Raw genomic sequence first — 16,054 nt, forward strand, 5'->3', positions numbered from 1 at the left:
TGGTAATCCTAACTACTGTTCTACACTTCAGTCCTGTCCTCATTACTCCTGATGTAAGTGCCAGATTGTCTGGACGCCACTTTGCTGTTTCTGCCTCAAGTTTCCCTTCCCTTATTTTTCTGGAAGTGATAGGAAAAAAATCCTGTATTTCCAATTTCTTCTTCTTTGGGATCCTATGTTATCCTCTCTGTGACTAATGAAAAGACTAATGACATTTTCTATGTGTGTTCTTTTTAATCAGCATAGTGTGTTTAGATGGATAATAGTCTAGTCAAAGTTTTCCCATTTTGAAATAGCATTAATGACTCACAATAGAAAGAACAAACACACACTTCTCGTTTCTGGTATTACTGAAAACTAAAACATGTTATTCAGAACAAACCCAGTCTTTTTCCGTATGGGATGAGTAGCACAGCCTTTGGGCTATCTCTGCTTCTCACCTTTCTCAGCTGAGGGCCCCTGTTCATATTTCCTTGCTGCAAGGAGACAAACTGGCTACATCCCACTTGTGAAAGCAAACAAATATAGAGCTCTCCAAAATCAACATGAAGATTTAACCTTTGTGAAAATGTTCAAGCTAAGGGAAACTCTATTTTAAATCTGGAACAATGTTTGCTGTGATGAGCACGCTTAAATCATGTCATAGGGCATGGCATGGATTACCCATTGCTGGTGTCAAATGAGTTGGCTGCAGACGACTCTGTCAGTAGGACAAAACAGCTTGCACAGTGAGGCATGCTAATTCTTCTCATATGTTTATGGAGCAGTGCTTCCTTTTATTGCACCAGATGCAAAGAAATTTGGAGCTTGCTCAATGCTCTCTAACATGTTCCCAGTTGTGCTGTGTGGACAAGCTTTTTATCACCCTAGAAAGTTGAACCTTTTTGAACATGTCCTTTTTTCTATATAAATGTCTTTTCTGTTACTGCCTATTGCCCCTTCTACTATGTGCAGAATTTCCCTGATTTTCCTGTGAAGTGGAAAAGAACCTGTGATTTTTCTTGAGGGGTGGTGCTTCAATTATAAAACCATAAACTAAATGAGAGCCTTAATTATAATGGAAAACAGATTAGAATATTGTCATCTGCCTTGCTGGGGAGCCAAGGGGAGATTAAAAAGCCAGTGGCCTAAATTTATGTTATTTGTATTTCTGTGAGTCAAACCTCAATCATGTAAAACAGCCAGTAGGCCTGTATTAATGGGAGAGGCCAAGAGAACTGAATCTCAAAGGGCTGTTGCCCTTAGGACATGGTACATTATGATAATATGATGAAGAATAATTACCAAATGTGAAATATATATTGTCAAACATGAGAGGAAGCAATTCCTAACTGAAAATGAGGATGTGAAAATGATAGTGAATGCAAAGCAGCTGGGACTTGGCTTCTAAAGCCACCTCCACTAAAGATGGCTGTTGAGGCATTGAATTGTCCCTCAGTTCCTGCAGGCTGAGGTACATCAGTGGGATGGACTAAGCTTGTCTTGTTTGTATTGAAGCCAGACCTTAACATGTACTGCAGAAATCATCCTGGTGATGACCATTGTAATGATAAAGACCACTGAATGGCAGTGATAACAAAAGTGTAAGACTTCACCAAATGATATTAAAAGATGATGCAAAATCAGAATGAAAGAATTTATATGTGTATGAGCTATTTATGTTGGTTATTTCTCACAAAATGCATCAGTGATTCTTTCTCTTCTTTCTAAGTGTGGTAGGATTTTTTTCAACATCTCTTTTTGACTGTTGTTCGTGATGTTTTCTGCATTAATATTGTGTTTGTCACATGGAGAGTGTGACACAGAACATCAGCAGTCCTCTGGCTGCTTCTCATTTCGTATTTGTGCGGTGCCAGGCAGTGTAGTATCCATGTCCTGCTTTCCCTGCTGTTTGTCTTCAGGCAAACCATGCTGTGTGTTCTGAAAGGTTTGTTCTTGGCTCTTCAGTCATTAGAGTAACCTTCTCCGTGATGTGGTGTAAATATATGGCAGCACAGGGCAACTTTGAAAATTTGTGACTTCAGTTGACAGGCCATAGGTGCCCACATGGGTGTAACCATAACCTGGCCAGCTGGACAGAATTCAGTGACATTATTTTCATGTTTCAAGTTATGCATGAATTAAGTGTTTTGCTGGACTAAGCTTTTATTATGGATATTTTTACAAATTCTGAGTGAAATCTGTCTATAAAAAAACTCAGGTAAGACTATAACTCAAAATAGAAACTTCTCCAGCTAATGTGGCAAAATGAATTTTTAATGAATTTTCTGTCTTGGGAGAAAAGACTGATTTAGCAACTGGATATAATCAACTATAGACCAAAACTGTTAGCAGATTTGTAACATGTACTTTACTTCTTTTTTTTCAAAATAGAATACTTGTGAAATAAGTCTTCCCCTTGAGATACTATCTGGTTTACATATTATATTGTTGGTATTTTCACAGCTCTCAAGACTGCTAGCTGTGTATCTCACTTTATATAATATCATACCTACACACTACTAGTGCTTTGTAGGATGGAATTGTTGGCCCATTGTAAAGATGGGGAGCTGGTGTTCAGGTTAGCTTGGTCCAGATCAAGTAGAGAATTTCTGAAGAGAAGACTCCTGACTGTGCTTCAGAATACCACTCAAAGCACTGCTGCTTCTACTTCATTGCCTATCAGGGCAATAAACATCAATAAACCACTGGAAAGAGTTTCTTTCTGTTGTTAAACTAAATAGCTTCTCATTGCTCCTTATGCAAATTTACCATCTTAAAAGTGTTTTTGCGAGTCACTGAAGGAAGCATTTTAATAGCTTGGGAATTTTACCCCTAAAGAAAAATGCGCCAATACACACCAGTATTTGCTGAGCACTAATCTTGGATTGCCCAAATGTATGGATCACAGGCTAGACATAAAATAACGGAACAATCTAAGTAAATGGGCACTTCTGAAAAATACTGCCCTTTTAGAAGCAAGAAACAGAAATGTTTAGGGTAAATAAATACAAATAAGCCTTAAATTTGCACTTCATATTCTGTATAATATAGGCAAACCCAACAAACAAATGAGATTTTAAAAGACTGTATCAAGTATATAAGTTTTTTGCCTCCACCCACTTTTATGTAATTCATTTATAGATCATAACTGTGACTTGCAGCTAAAAGTTTAAACAGTAAACATGAAAATATTTTCCTCTGTTTGTCTTGAGTTTTGTTATGGTTTGAAGATGAGGGAGTGGTAAATCATTGCATGGATCCAGTCTTCACTTACTTCTGGGATACAGATCAATTCCTAGAGTCATGTTTTAGAGATGGTATTAGTTTTTTTTTTTTCCCTGAGTTGGATGGGAAATAGAGCTTTTCTGTTTTAAAGTCTTACAGGCATTACCATACAACTGAGAGAGGTAGATGTTAAATAAAAACATCAGGACTCGTGAAATTCTGTCCACTCCATGAGGAAGTGTGGTAAAGCAACAGTTGTAGTGTATGCTTTGGTCTGAAAACCATCTCCCTCTCTCAGTTTGCCCTTAGGCCAATGTTAATTGCTGAAATTCTAAATGGTATGAACAGGTTTTCAGAGTACAGAACTGCTGAAAAATAAATGTAATAAGAAAACAAGATAAATACCCAGTGCTAAGAAATGATGATTCTCTAGATTTCCTCAGTCAAGCAATATTTATCAGGTGCATTGATTTAACTAGCGGCTATTGGCAGTTACAAATGGATGATGACAGGAAACAAAAAACCACCTTCATTTGCCATAAGGGGGCTTTTCATTTTAATGTAATGCCTCTTGGAATTACCAGTGTCCCGGCTACATTTCAAAGATTAATGAACATCATCCTGTCAGGTTTAATACATCATACTTCTCTAGTACGCTTGGACAGGAGACTGTTCTCATAGATTCCCAGAGTTTTCAATGACACTTAGGAGATTTTTTTAAAACATAGGTTCTGAAAGGAACTAAATATATAGGGTTTTAAAAGAGAGCTTTCCTTCCAATCTGGATACATAGTAAATACTAGAAAATTAATTTATGTCTGTGGAAAACAAAAGTTATTTAAATGTTGTGGGATCATGCAGAAAGTTGCATATAGCTATATCCTATTAGGCTGGAAGTAGTACTGTATTGTGTAAATGTAAGGAAGCAAAAAAAATTGTTTTTTGACATCAGGAATTATGTAACAACCTCATTTAGTCTCACAGGTCTCTTACAAAAGTGGGACTGAAACAGGAAAATGTGTTCTTAATTTTTTGTAATTTGATGAATATAGTACAGTGGATTAAAAAAATTGATAGTGAAGATGACATTAATAAACAAATCAAGTCGAAACATTAGTAATCAAAAGTTATAATGATTTAAGATTAAATTAATTTTGTTTCAATGAGTTTATTTCATTAATCTCAGAAAATACACAACGACAATATTTTTATATAAATCACACTATGCTGTTATGATGAAATAACATAAAAAAGAATAATTTTCTTTTTCTTGAAAAACACTTTGAATTTTAGTCTAGATGCCATTAACCATTACTTATTTTCTGACACACATGAAACATATTCCAAAATTAGAAAAATGAAATAATTTTATTTATCATATATTTGGTCCATTATTCAGTATATTTTATACTCTATGAGCAAACTTTCTTCTTTTACACTAGGGAAAATCTTCATTTCTGAGGCAAAATGAGATTTTCCTGACTTGTTATGTATCATGGGCTTCATTCATAAATTGTTTTACCAGTGGAGTACCTCATAGTGTAATTTGATCTTAGAAAAACATTTTCCAGTGGATGGATAGGTTTCTGTAATTATTATAATATATATAAAATGGACTGTGTTATATATGTGTTAATTTAATTCATGTGTAATTTATCTATTTCATATAGAATGCTCCAATACCTTCCTGTAATCCATAGAAAAAAATAACCTATGGAAAGCAGGAAAGGCATATGCTACTTGACATTAAAATTAGTCTTCACCTCAATGGTAAGATTTTGTTTCAGGGCGCATTTTCATGTCAAAGATGTACAGAGCACCTTTGATGCTGTCTTCTTTTGATTTGTATAAATATATTCCTACTGGTCTTTTAAAATTCTTAGACAAAATCTTAACAAATTCCAAAAGGTAGAGCAGTGCATATGGGTGAGGGAAGCAATGGAAACTACATACATAGTTTTAAGTAAAATGATACCCCAGCAAATACCAATAACTGTGGTGGAATATTCATTGTTAGGTTCTTAGATTAAGGTCGGATATTTTATTATAACCACAAGTTACCAGTCTTGCCTCAGAAATCATTCTGTGACATTGTACAGCTTCTCCTATGCAGGAAGTTGAAATACAGGATCATTGTGACTCCTGATTTTAAATCTCTGAACAATTCCTTTACTTTGATTAGCAGAATATAAATGTCCAAATCAACTAATAGAGTTAACTAGCCTCTCTAGTTTTTTTATGGTAGTCTGGGACAGCTGCAAAATAGAGACATACTTGGGCTGATTTTTTAATTTTGGCATCTAAACTTTTTGTGCAAAATAAGTTGGAAAACGTCTTTATGGACAGGATTTTTTTTTCTTTTTTTAAAGAGTAAATGTGGTGGGTTTGTTTTAGTTATAATTAATATCGTCATAAGTAAATAAAAATTTTCTGTGATCAGAACATCTAACACAGCTGAAATGAAACAGTCTGTTGTGTTTCATTTCAAAACTCTTGAAATCGCAACTTTGCTCTAGACTTCTGAAATTGCTAAGGAAATGCTACAGTTAACAAAAATGTCTGACAAAGAATTCTCAACCTGAACAAGGTGTTTTATGAGCTGTATGAGAAACAAACTTTGTGAGCTTTGGCTACAACACCTTGCCTTAAATAAACAGCAAAGCAAAGTGAAGGAAGACTGAACAGAGCTGTGCAGTGTGGGAAGCACACAGCACTACTCAGCTTTTTGGGTGGAAAACTACTTGGTCATTATTCCTTTTTGCATGCGCTGATTTTTAAGAAAACTCCTTAGAATTTTCAAATTGAATTGCACCTCCACGTTATCTGTTAGAAATGCAATGAGTTTAATAGATGAGAAAGAGGAATCTGATAGTGACTACTCATAAATCTGATTTCTTTAGATTAGGGAAAATCCTAATGCATCAAAATGGGTTTTCATTTTCTCAGTAAATTTTGAAAAACAGCCCACATCTTTCTAGCAGCACAGCTTTTAGTTAAACATATTGTGATATCTGATATAATTTTGGGGTGTCTCAGAATCTTCATAAATTCCTGGAAATAGCTCTTAAATGTCATCTATTATTTCTGCTGTGTAAGACTTGCTTTGCAAGGTGGAAATATCAATTATTTATTCCATTCCATAGTTGCCCAGGAGATTTCCCCCCATCACCTCAGGCCTTCATCCTTAGCCATACCTCATTCACCTATACTCTGCACATGTAGTGTTATTAGCTGTGATATCAGTGAGGAGCCCCTTTCCTATGCCGCGATGCTGTGGCGTTTCTCGGGCTCGTGTTACTTATCATCCCAGCTGCAGGAATCTTTGCATGCTGTGTCTGGGTAATATTGCCTCTGGGAGGTTTAAGTCCTGCTCTCAGTCCCTCAGTTTTCCTTCATTTGCCACAGGCAAATCTTGATCTGGACCCTCTGAGGTGTAAAAAAGGGGTTAAACTTTAGATGTCTGTCAACTCAAAAACATAATGAAGCAGAGGATGCAATTGAGTCTTACACTTGTTCCACCATTTCCTTCTCTCTTGCTAGAAAGTATTTGTTCCTTTTACCAACAAAACTGAGGTTATCTGCTCACATTTCTCAACTAAATTGTTAAAAATTTTCTGTGCAGGCAAGTGACTGTTTCTAGATTTTGTGCCTTGACCTAGTGTGCTGTAAATTCTTCTGGTGTCTTATTGAGCTCATTACAGCTTTAGTCTTTATTGTCAACCCTCTCAGTAGTGTGCTGAGATGCTGAAGAACTAATTTTATCAGACTTTATTAAGTCTTATTAAAGAAAAATCTTGAAAAAATATTAGACTATGTCACTGTTTTGTTTCCTGGACTGATTTTGAACCTGTCATTCTCTTCTGCAGAGTTTTTTGAGATTTCAAATTTAGCCTACAGTAAAACCTTCTGTAGTTTTAAGTATGGCTTTTTAAAGCTGAGAGATTTTTTTTTTAATGCCGGTAGAGCCAACAGAGTGGCCCGGATTAAGCCCATTTTCAAATCTTTTTCTTGATGTTGCCATATTTAGCTGTGGTAATATAAATTACCTATTTGGCTTGTGTGTTTGTTAGAACAGGTGCACTCTGTCTATGCCATTAAACAGTGTTTAGAACAAGGACTTTCCTTAGAAGATCAGTGGGAGACATGGTGGGAAGACAAGAGGTAACAAGTCCAAGCTGAAACATGAGAGAGTCCAAGCATGTATAAGGGCAATCTTTTTCCCTGTGGGTTCAGTCAAGCATTGGAACAAGTTGCTTAGGGAGGGTGGACAAACTCTATCTTTTGTATTTCCAAAATTCAACTGTATAATGTCCTAAGTAACGTGTTCTGACCTTAGAGCTGACCCTGCTTTGAGCAAAAGATTGAGCTGTAGATCTTAAGTTCCTTTTGGATATTGGATAAGCAGTTTTTTTAGTCCATTTATACATACATTTCTTACAGAAGCAGGAACTGTTAACAGTTCTCTAAGTTTTCACTCTAAAGTTTCATCATCTATTTGCTAATTTAAACATTTAACTTACTCAGAATTTCTACAGAGTTTTGAAAAAATACTAAGTAAAATGTCTTTTCCTTTCAACCAATTTTACACAGAAAACTGTATTAAAAATCAAACCAGAACTACACATATCAGGAAATACTTTGTTTGGGGTCCTGGCCCCTATAAGCCAAACAAAATGTTCCCAGATTTAGCTTGGAATAGACAAGAATACTTTTATGCAAGCTCAGACACTGCAGTAAATAATCTATGTTGAAGAGTTAAGTTATATCAATTGCTTATATCTATGCTGTGTACATTACTGTGAGTCTAATATTAATAGTGATTGGAGTGAACACACATGTGTATATATGTGTCCCAAATTAGTTTAGAATATGTGACTGTATCACTGCAGCCTCATTTGCTCATGGAATTGACATTGTAGCATTCTGCTTTCAAATGCATTATCCATCCTGAGCAGAACACAAACAACATAAAAACCTAAGAAAATGATTCTTCCCTGAAAGATAATGCCACATAATTGAGTCTCTGTATAGGTTGTTTGGAGACAGTAAGAAAGAAATGTAAAACAGGATCCCTGAAACTGGTACAGCTTGTAAAATCTTGTTAAGCCATGTTAAAAAAAAATACATTAATGCCCCCATTAGAAGCTGCTGTTTATTTATTGCATCCTATTCTTTAGCTCTGGTAGACACAGGCTCTTTTTTTAATCTTCCATCCGTCCTTCCCCCTCCCCTTTGAAAGTGCACTCATTGAACTCTTGGCAATTAGTGTAATTGAAATTTATTGACAATGTGGCCGTCTGCTGAAGCTTCATTGTTCCGAGTGCTTAGTGCACAGCGCTATTGAGCAATGCCATGGCAGTGTCAGACAGCTCATACCTTGCTCAATTATATCAATGGACCAGTGACTGCCAAAGGTTCCTTTGGGGGTACGAATGTTACTTAGTGATAAGAGCCTTTCGAAACAGAATCCCTGGGCCCCATCTCTAGTGGGAGATAGAAATGAAATATGTATTTCTCTGCTGTGGAAAATTAATGTAATTGGCTCCCTTAAAAAGCTTTGACAAGTTGACCTGTTTGAAATCTGAGGAGGGCTTATACTGCAGTATCATATTATCTCCAACATAAAACCCCTCCTTTGGTGGCAGTGACAGTGGGATAAAATGGAATTTGGATAGTAATATTAAACTTCAGCTCTATTGAAGATGTTCATATGTTTTTCAATTTATAGCTGCAAAACGGGGTCTTATAGGAATCTTACCTTTTTTTGTATTGCCAGCTAATATTTTTTTAATTTTGATTTGATTTATAATAGTGCTGGAGAGAAAACGGAGTGCGTGAGTAAGGTCTCTATACTTAGGTTTTCTTCTAAAATGTCTATTGATGGAAATTTAAATAATCTGTCATAAGAGAATATTTGATTCAGGCTAATTCTGAAATAATATTTAAGCTAACAGAAAATAAATCAATATATTCCTTCCATGCAGAACATTTTATACACAATAGATAATTAAGAGGGCTGCACAGGACTCAAAGAACAAAACTGAATATCCAAATATGCATTTTATCTTGTGTTTGAATAGAAATGCATATAACAGTTTTGTCTTATTGGAATTAAATTATTGTGATGGAAGAGGAGACATTTGCAATGGACCATATTCTGCTCATGCTTAAGCATCATGCATTTCTACTAAATTCCCTGTAAAAGTGTGTTTGAAAATTAGTCAAAGTTCAAATGATTGAGTTTTTAAAAAAAATTTTCCCAGATGGTGTGATGATAATGACTTGATATTTTATTTAAAAGAATATTAAAAAAGAAAGAAGTTTGAAATGGAAACCTCCACAAATAACTGCAAAATTTTATTAAATAATTATTTATTTTTTTTCTTTTCAAAACCAGAGCAAAATCTATTTTTAGTACGAGATGAGCGAGTAATTATTCACATTGTAAATTTTTGCATTACAGTTGTCTTTACCCTTCAGTATACAGATGAAGATCTCATATTCATGAGAGCTCAGGGAATGTAGAATTCCAGTTCTTATATGTGGGGGTTTTGGGCTGTAAAATCCTCTTTTGTCACCTAAAAAGGTTCTCCAGTAATGAGAAGAGGAGGCATTTCTGGAAGACTCAAGCACCTGAAGTGCCAGAGTCTTAGGTAACAAAAATGTAAGACAGAAGGAGAACAGGAATTTAATTATGATAAAGAAAAACTGCAGCAGAGATAATGAGGGAAATTATTTGGTTTTGCTTTTTAAAAAAGAAGAAAAAACACCCCAAGAAGGCAAAATCAGATTAAAAAAAAGATTGAACATGTCTCCTTTGATTTTTGTGGAGACAGAACTTGTGCTTACCTTGTGATTTAAAATGTTTCATCTGACTATATCCCCGTGTCTTTGCTAGCCATTGCTTCCCATTACTTGGAAGAACACCTTTCTTGGTTTCAGTTTGAATGCTGTCAAAATTTCTTGAGGGTATCTTTCAAGACATAGAGTACTGTTAAATCAGGATTAAAACCTCTATCCAGGTTTTGGTCTCAGACCTTGGATAATTGTACTTTTCTTCCAAAATTACTATTTCTCAAATTGTAGCTCTTCAGAACCTAGTAACAGTTGAATTCCTTGATATGTTTCTTTTAGTGCTAAAAACTTTAGAAAGAACTCTAGAGCTAAGTAACATAAAATTTATCCCACCAGATATAAAATGTTTCAATACTTCAACAGTACCTGTAGTCAGACAATATTTTAGTCAGCCCAATACTTCAAAAATGTCCAGAGTCAATTATCCCTCCTTTCTGGAAAAAATTATGATGAAAGAATATAAGTTTTTAAGAATGTATCAATATTTGAGTGCAGATACTTTAAGCAAATTTGTTTAAATAAGGAAATAATTACTTTTAAATTTTAAAATTGCTAGTAACCAGTGTTACTATGATTTAGTATTATCACAGAAAACTTTTGTATTTAGTTAAATGGAAGTCTACCTTGATAAACTAGAGTTTTGTATGGAGTGTATCTTACACAGAGTGATATCTTTATGTAGTTGTCACCCCTTGATTGCTGGATGGTAAACTAGTTTGTAAAAGACTAATCCTTTATATCTCAGACAAAGATGACACAATAAAAGCTCAATCATCAAACCCATCCTACAGATCTTCCAACCGTGATCAGCTTTCTTCTATTTCTCTGGAAGAAAATTGTGCAGAAGATAAATATATATAATACTGGATTATTTATATAACTTTAAATAATTTCCCTTAATCACATTAAACTTCAGTGAATGTTGTATATGTGATGAACTTAAAGCTTTCATCCTAACTTCATAAAAGTTCCTTCAGAGCCTGTACTAGAGAATGATCATTCTGAATTGCTACTAACTAATGAAGGCATGCAATTATTTTAAATGTTCCTCCAAGGGATTCTCTTGGTAAAGTATTTTAAATTCATATATAAAAAATTAATGACAATATGATTTTAACTTGCTCTGCATCTGGGCTGACTGCAATCATTACATAGAGAAAATTATTCAGATATCTTTATTAAAAGTATAGTATTGAGCTGCAGCTGTCTTTGTGCATCATTAATTTCTCCTCTGGACTTCTTAATATTGCCATACAGTAAAATACACTTTACCTAATAGTTGTTTAAATAGTCTGTATTTAGTTTTAGGAACATAAATTACTGCTTTCCTTTCATGCATTCTGCATACTGGTAGATGTTAAGGTTATGCAATTTGCTAACACCTTTAGGGGATAACTATAGTCTGAAACAATATACAGTAGGCCTGAAAGTACTTTAAAGTACTACTATTTTTTAAGTCCCTCACTGCTGAAGACATATTAAATTATTTTAAGCATTTTGTGGATTAATTAAAATGTCTGTGGCATTATCAGCCCAAGAAATGGGTTGGTGGGGGGCAAAAGGAGAGAGAAATCTGAAACTAAATATGAAACTCTTGTACATGAGTACATGTACATCTGGAGGAAGAAAAGGATCCCCATAACTCTAAACCTGGTTACATCTGTTCTAAAACCTCATAAATTTCTGCTTAGCAGTCCAGCTGGGCAGAATCTTAAAAGAACATCAAATAGATACTCATCATGATAAAACAATTATGTTGTCAGTTCCCTTGATCAGCACAAGCTTGACAAAGCATGCTCCAAACTTGTAATTTTAGCCTACAGCTCACAAAACCTGAAGAGGTGATCTATGGAAAGGAATGAATTATCTGAAGATATGGGTTTTCCTGAATCGTTCCTTAACCGCCAAATCTTGGCCTGCAGTTATTTGAAAGTTGGGCGGTACCAGCCCTGCGGTGGAGAGTGAGAATAATATTTAGGCAGTGAATGTATTTTTGCTCTCAGCTGACAGCTCCATACCATAACTGTCAGCCGTGACATCTATCTTTAGAGCATAGCACTTTTCAAGTTCTTTTGTGTCTGCCATTCAACTGTGGACATGCTGTGTGAAATCGTGGCCTGGCAGACAAAACTCTTGCTGACTGCCTGGATTTCATGCCCTCCATGTGGAGTGGGGGAGAGGCTCTTTCTGCCATGTGTATTCCTTTCTGCCAGAAATCAGACCCCAGGCCTGAAAGGTTGGTGTCTAGAACCAACATGAAAGGGGACATGAGTGAAGCACTTGCACAGTAAAGAGAAGAAGAAAATTTTGTTTGAATCTTTCTTTTTGTGCTTAGACTGGGTCTGGGATAGGAAACTATGTAGTGCTCAATGAAAGAGAAAGGGAAACTCTAGGAAACACTGTGCATGAGGTGTGTGTAACCCAGCAAAAATTTTGGGGGAGTATCCACATACTTACATAATGCTTAGGCTTGGTTATGCATCTCAAAATATGACAGTTTTAATTATGGAGATTCTGTTGTATTTTCTCGTCTTACTCCTGGAAATAGAAAATGAATTCCTAACAAATTTCAAGTAAAAAAAAATAGCCTGTGTTGTTCAAATTCCATTTTCTAAACTGACATAATTAAAATATAATTTTCTGATTTTTACTTAAGTCTTATTTAAAAATTATGAAGATGAAATATTTATAGAGCCAATGCAGTATGTTGTGGATTTTGAGACGCGTAATGTGGTGTTGAACCAATGAAAGATGGCAATTTGACAGAGATACATGTATTAGATTGGAGCAGTGCTGAGTGTTTTCCTTGACGTTTTGCTAGTTCACTGCCTGGTGCTTTTTAAGTCATGCTCACACATAAATTTGACACATTGAAGTATTGAGTATTCAGCATTAGGTTTCTGATACAGCAAATGCAGTCCCTTGGCTGTCCAAGAGTATAAGTGGTTTGAAACATGATCACAAGGCCTGGGAGAAATCCTTCTAATAGGCACTAGAGAGAGCCAACATTTTTAAAGGATAAAAGCATATGGTAGTCATACAAGAAGGTGCTCCTATGAGACAGAATTAACATCAGATATTGATAGTAGTTCTTTCAGATTAACGTGTTGCATAGTCATTACTAGTTTCATTTGCGTTTACTTAATGCATTTCTTCCCAGGTACTTCCTTACTCAATAGGGACTGTCTTCTTAAAAACACAGGGATGTGTGCTGTTAGATACATTCCAGCACATTCTCTGAAAAACATGCTGGGAGGCTGGAATAGCACTGACTGAAATGAAAGGGCAGAAATAACCTGTTGAAAGATTTAAAAAGGGTTCTTTGCTGAGGCATATTGAAAAGCCTACGGTAAAGCAGCATAGATTTGTAAGAGTTCTTATCTTTTGGCCTCCCATCATTGGAGTAGTTTTTGCATGTTTGCCTGTGCCTTTGCAAGCTTCCTTAGAGCATGCCATTAAAGTGCTCTTTGGCAGTGGAAAATGAGAGATACGAGAATCACCTTGCAATTTTTACAACATAATAAATGATTTGTTTCATAAAAGGTTAGTAGCATGTGTTAAGCAATGAGTTTTGCCTTCATGCAGGTACTTATATATTTCATTGGCCTCAAAAACAGCTTGATGGCTTTATGACAAAAATTGAAATGGAAAAGATGTGTGCAGATGAGTTTAAACAATGTATTGGTATAGAGACAAAAATGCTACTGCAGTGCTGGGGGGTATTTCAGATTTATCAAAATATTTAGTTATTTTTTAGGAACTACTTACAGTTAAAATAAAATGTCCAAGAACCTCAAAAAAAGCATACTATATTTCGTGGGCTAAGTTTGAAATTATTCTATAACTTTCTGCTAGTGAGAAGGGTTTATTTGTTTCTTTTTTGCCTCATGCTACAGATCCTTTGGAGGTCTATCCTGGGTTCCTCTCACCTACCCTATTTTGGACAACCAGTCATAAAACCCTGCTAGCACAGGGTTGTTTTGTTTGTTTGTTTTCACAGGGCAAAAGGAACAGGAATTTCTTTCCAGACAAGGAGTATCATGCATTATGTGGAGTAATGCACATTATGGACTGGCAATATTAATAACTGGAAAAGCAAACAAACAAGCAACCCCCTTAATATTCATAAATCCTCCTGAACCTAAGTAGAAGAAAACAAGCCTCAAATCAGCCAAATAAAATAATAACATTTTTACAAAAGGGCAAAATGTTATAACAAAAAGTATTGCATGTTTCCTTTTTCGGGTATGCAGGGACATCCTATTGTGTAATAACTGAGATTTTGGTCAATCACCATCTGTGCTAAAACAGTGCAGTGAGAAAAGCAAATTCAATAGTATTTATTTTTTCTTAGGAGTTCTTGTCTTTTGTTTAGCTAACCCTGATAGACCCTGAAATAATTTTCTTTCCAACTTTGTGCTGAGAACAAGAAAATGTTCAGGTTTGCCAGACAACTGCATCATCACTTTCTCTATAATTTTGTGCCATAATTTGAATAATCTGCAGGGCGTGTTTCTTGCCATATTATAAGTAATAAAATTCAATGTTTATTTAGTGTGTGCCTGTATTTGCTGTTATGGAGGTGTTGGCAGCATAAAGAATACTGTATGTTTTCTAGTATGTGAGGCAACTAATGTTGTTTGTAGGTGTTCCTTTTTTTTTTTTTTCAGAAGGATGGATTTTGTTGGGAAAGTCAGAGAAAAATGTTAACTGATTAGTCTTGAGTTGTAAATTACATTCACTTAGAAAGGTTTTATGTAGTCCTACTCTCACTAAAGCAAGTCACAATGATGTATGCTTTGAGGGGAGGAGAAATAAGCCTTTATATTTTCAGTGTGTTTTCAGAGGCACTAGAGAAACAGCAATAGTTTTTAAAGATGCAGGTGAATTTAGAAATCCCAAAGAGAATATTTATAGACATTTCTAAGTATACAAGTTTTCTATATGAATTAGTATAAACAGTGCTGGTTTGCTGAGACATGGATTACAGTATATTTACTGATTTTATAAGTAAGCAGTCTCAGTTAGTAGGAAAACAAATGCATATCAGTGTGACTTATCTACTCTGAAATTTTTCCATGTCATTCTATAGGAACTATAAATACAAAGCAGAATGACATTAACCTGATTTTTTTAATACCAAAGACAGCAAGTGGAAAAATGTCATAAAATCAGATTTTGTATGACTGTCACAACTTGTCACCTACGTAATTTATGCTGTAAAAATATGAATAGAGCAGGATGCTATACATGATTTATAGAGATATAAATAGTAAACAGTGCTTGAAATGTATATATTTTTTATTGCTAGCTATTCTCTAACCCCATTGTGTAATGCTGAAAATTGAACTTGTTTCACAATTTTTAACTTTTTTCTTCAGCAAATCAGTCACACTGGAGAGGGGCACTGCTGAATTTGGCAGGCAATTGTGAGACCAGCTAGATTTCTGTAACCTAGCAATCAGGATAAATTAAAGAATCATGTAAATACAGCCTCAGACTATTATTAGGTGGCATTGTTGTCATATTTTAAACCATAAAAATATTGAAAATGTGTGGGCTTTTTGACAGGTGATATTTTGTCTGTGTTGAAGAACTGTGGCTGTACTTTCGAACAGTATGAATTTCCTAAGTCTTGAGAGGAAATAGAAAAAGGTGTGCTTTGAGGGTGAGAGGCTGGGGGAAGAAAACTACCATAACTTTTAGGGGGTACAAAGCTTTTTTTTGCTACTTATGAAGGTCATCAGTGAGTTGTGAGTGTGCTTTTTTGGTTATTAATTGAGAATGCATTGTTATTTATAATGGGAGATTGGGTCTCTGTAGACTGATATACAGCTAGTGATACATTATTGATCATGAGTTCTTTCATAGCAGGGATATGTAGGCACGTCAGTAAGTAAAGTTCATTCAGTGTGGTTCCCATGTGAGTCTCATTACTGATTTCATTTACCCAATCCTTAAATGGCTTTGTTAGGCATTAAGTGGGGATCTT

The sequence above is a fragment of the Anomalospiza imberbis genome, chromosome 1, assembly GCF_031753505.1.
Source record: "Anomalospiza imberbis isolate Cuckoo-Finch-1a 21T00152 chromosome 1, ASM3175350v1, whole genome shotgun sequence".
NCBI classification, from domain to species: Eukaryota; Metazoa; Chordata; class Aves; order Passeriformes; family Viduidae; genus Anomalospiza; species Anomalospiza imberbis.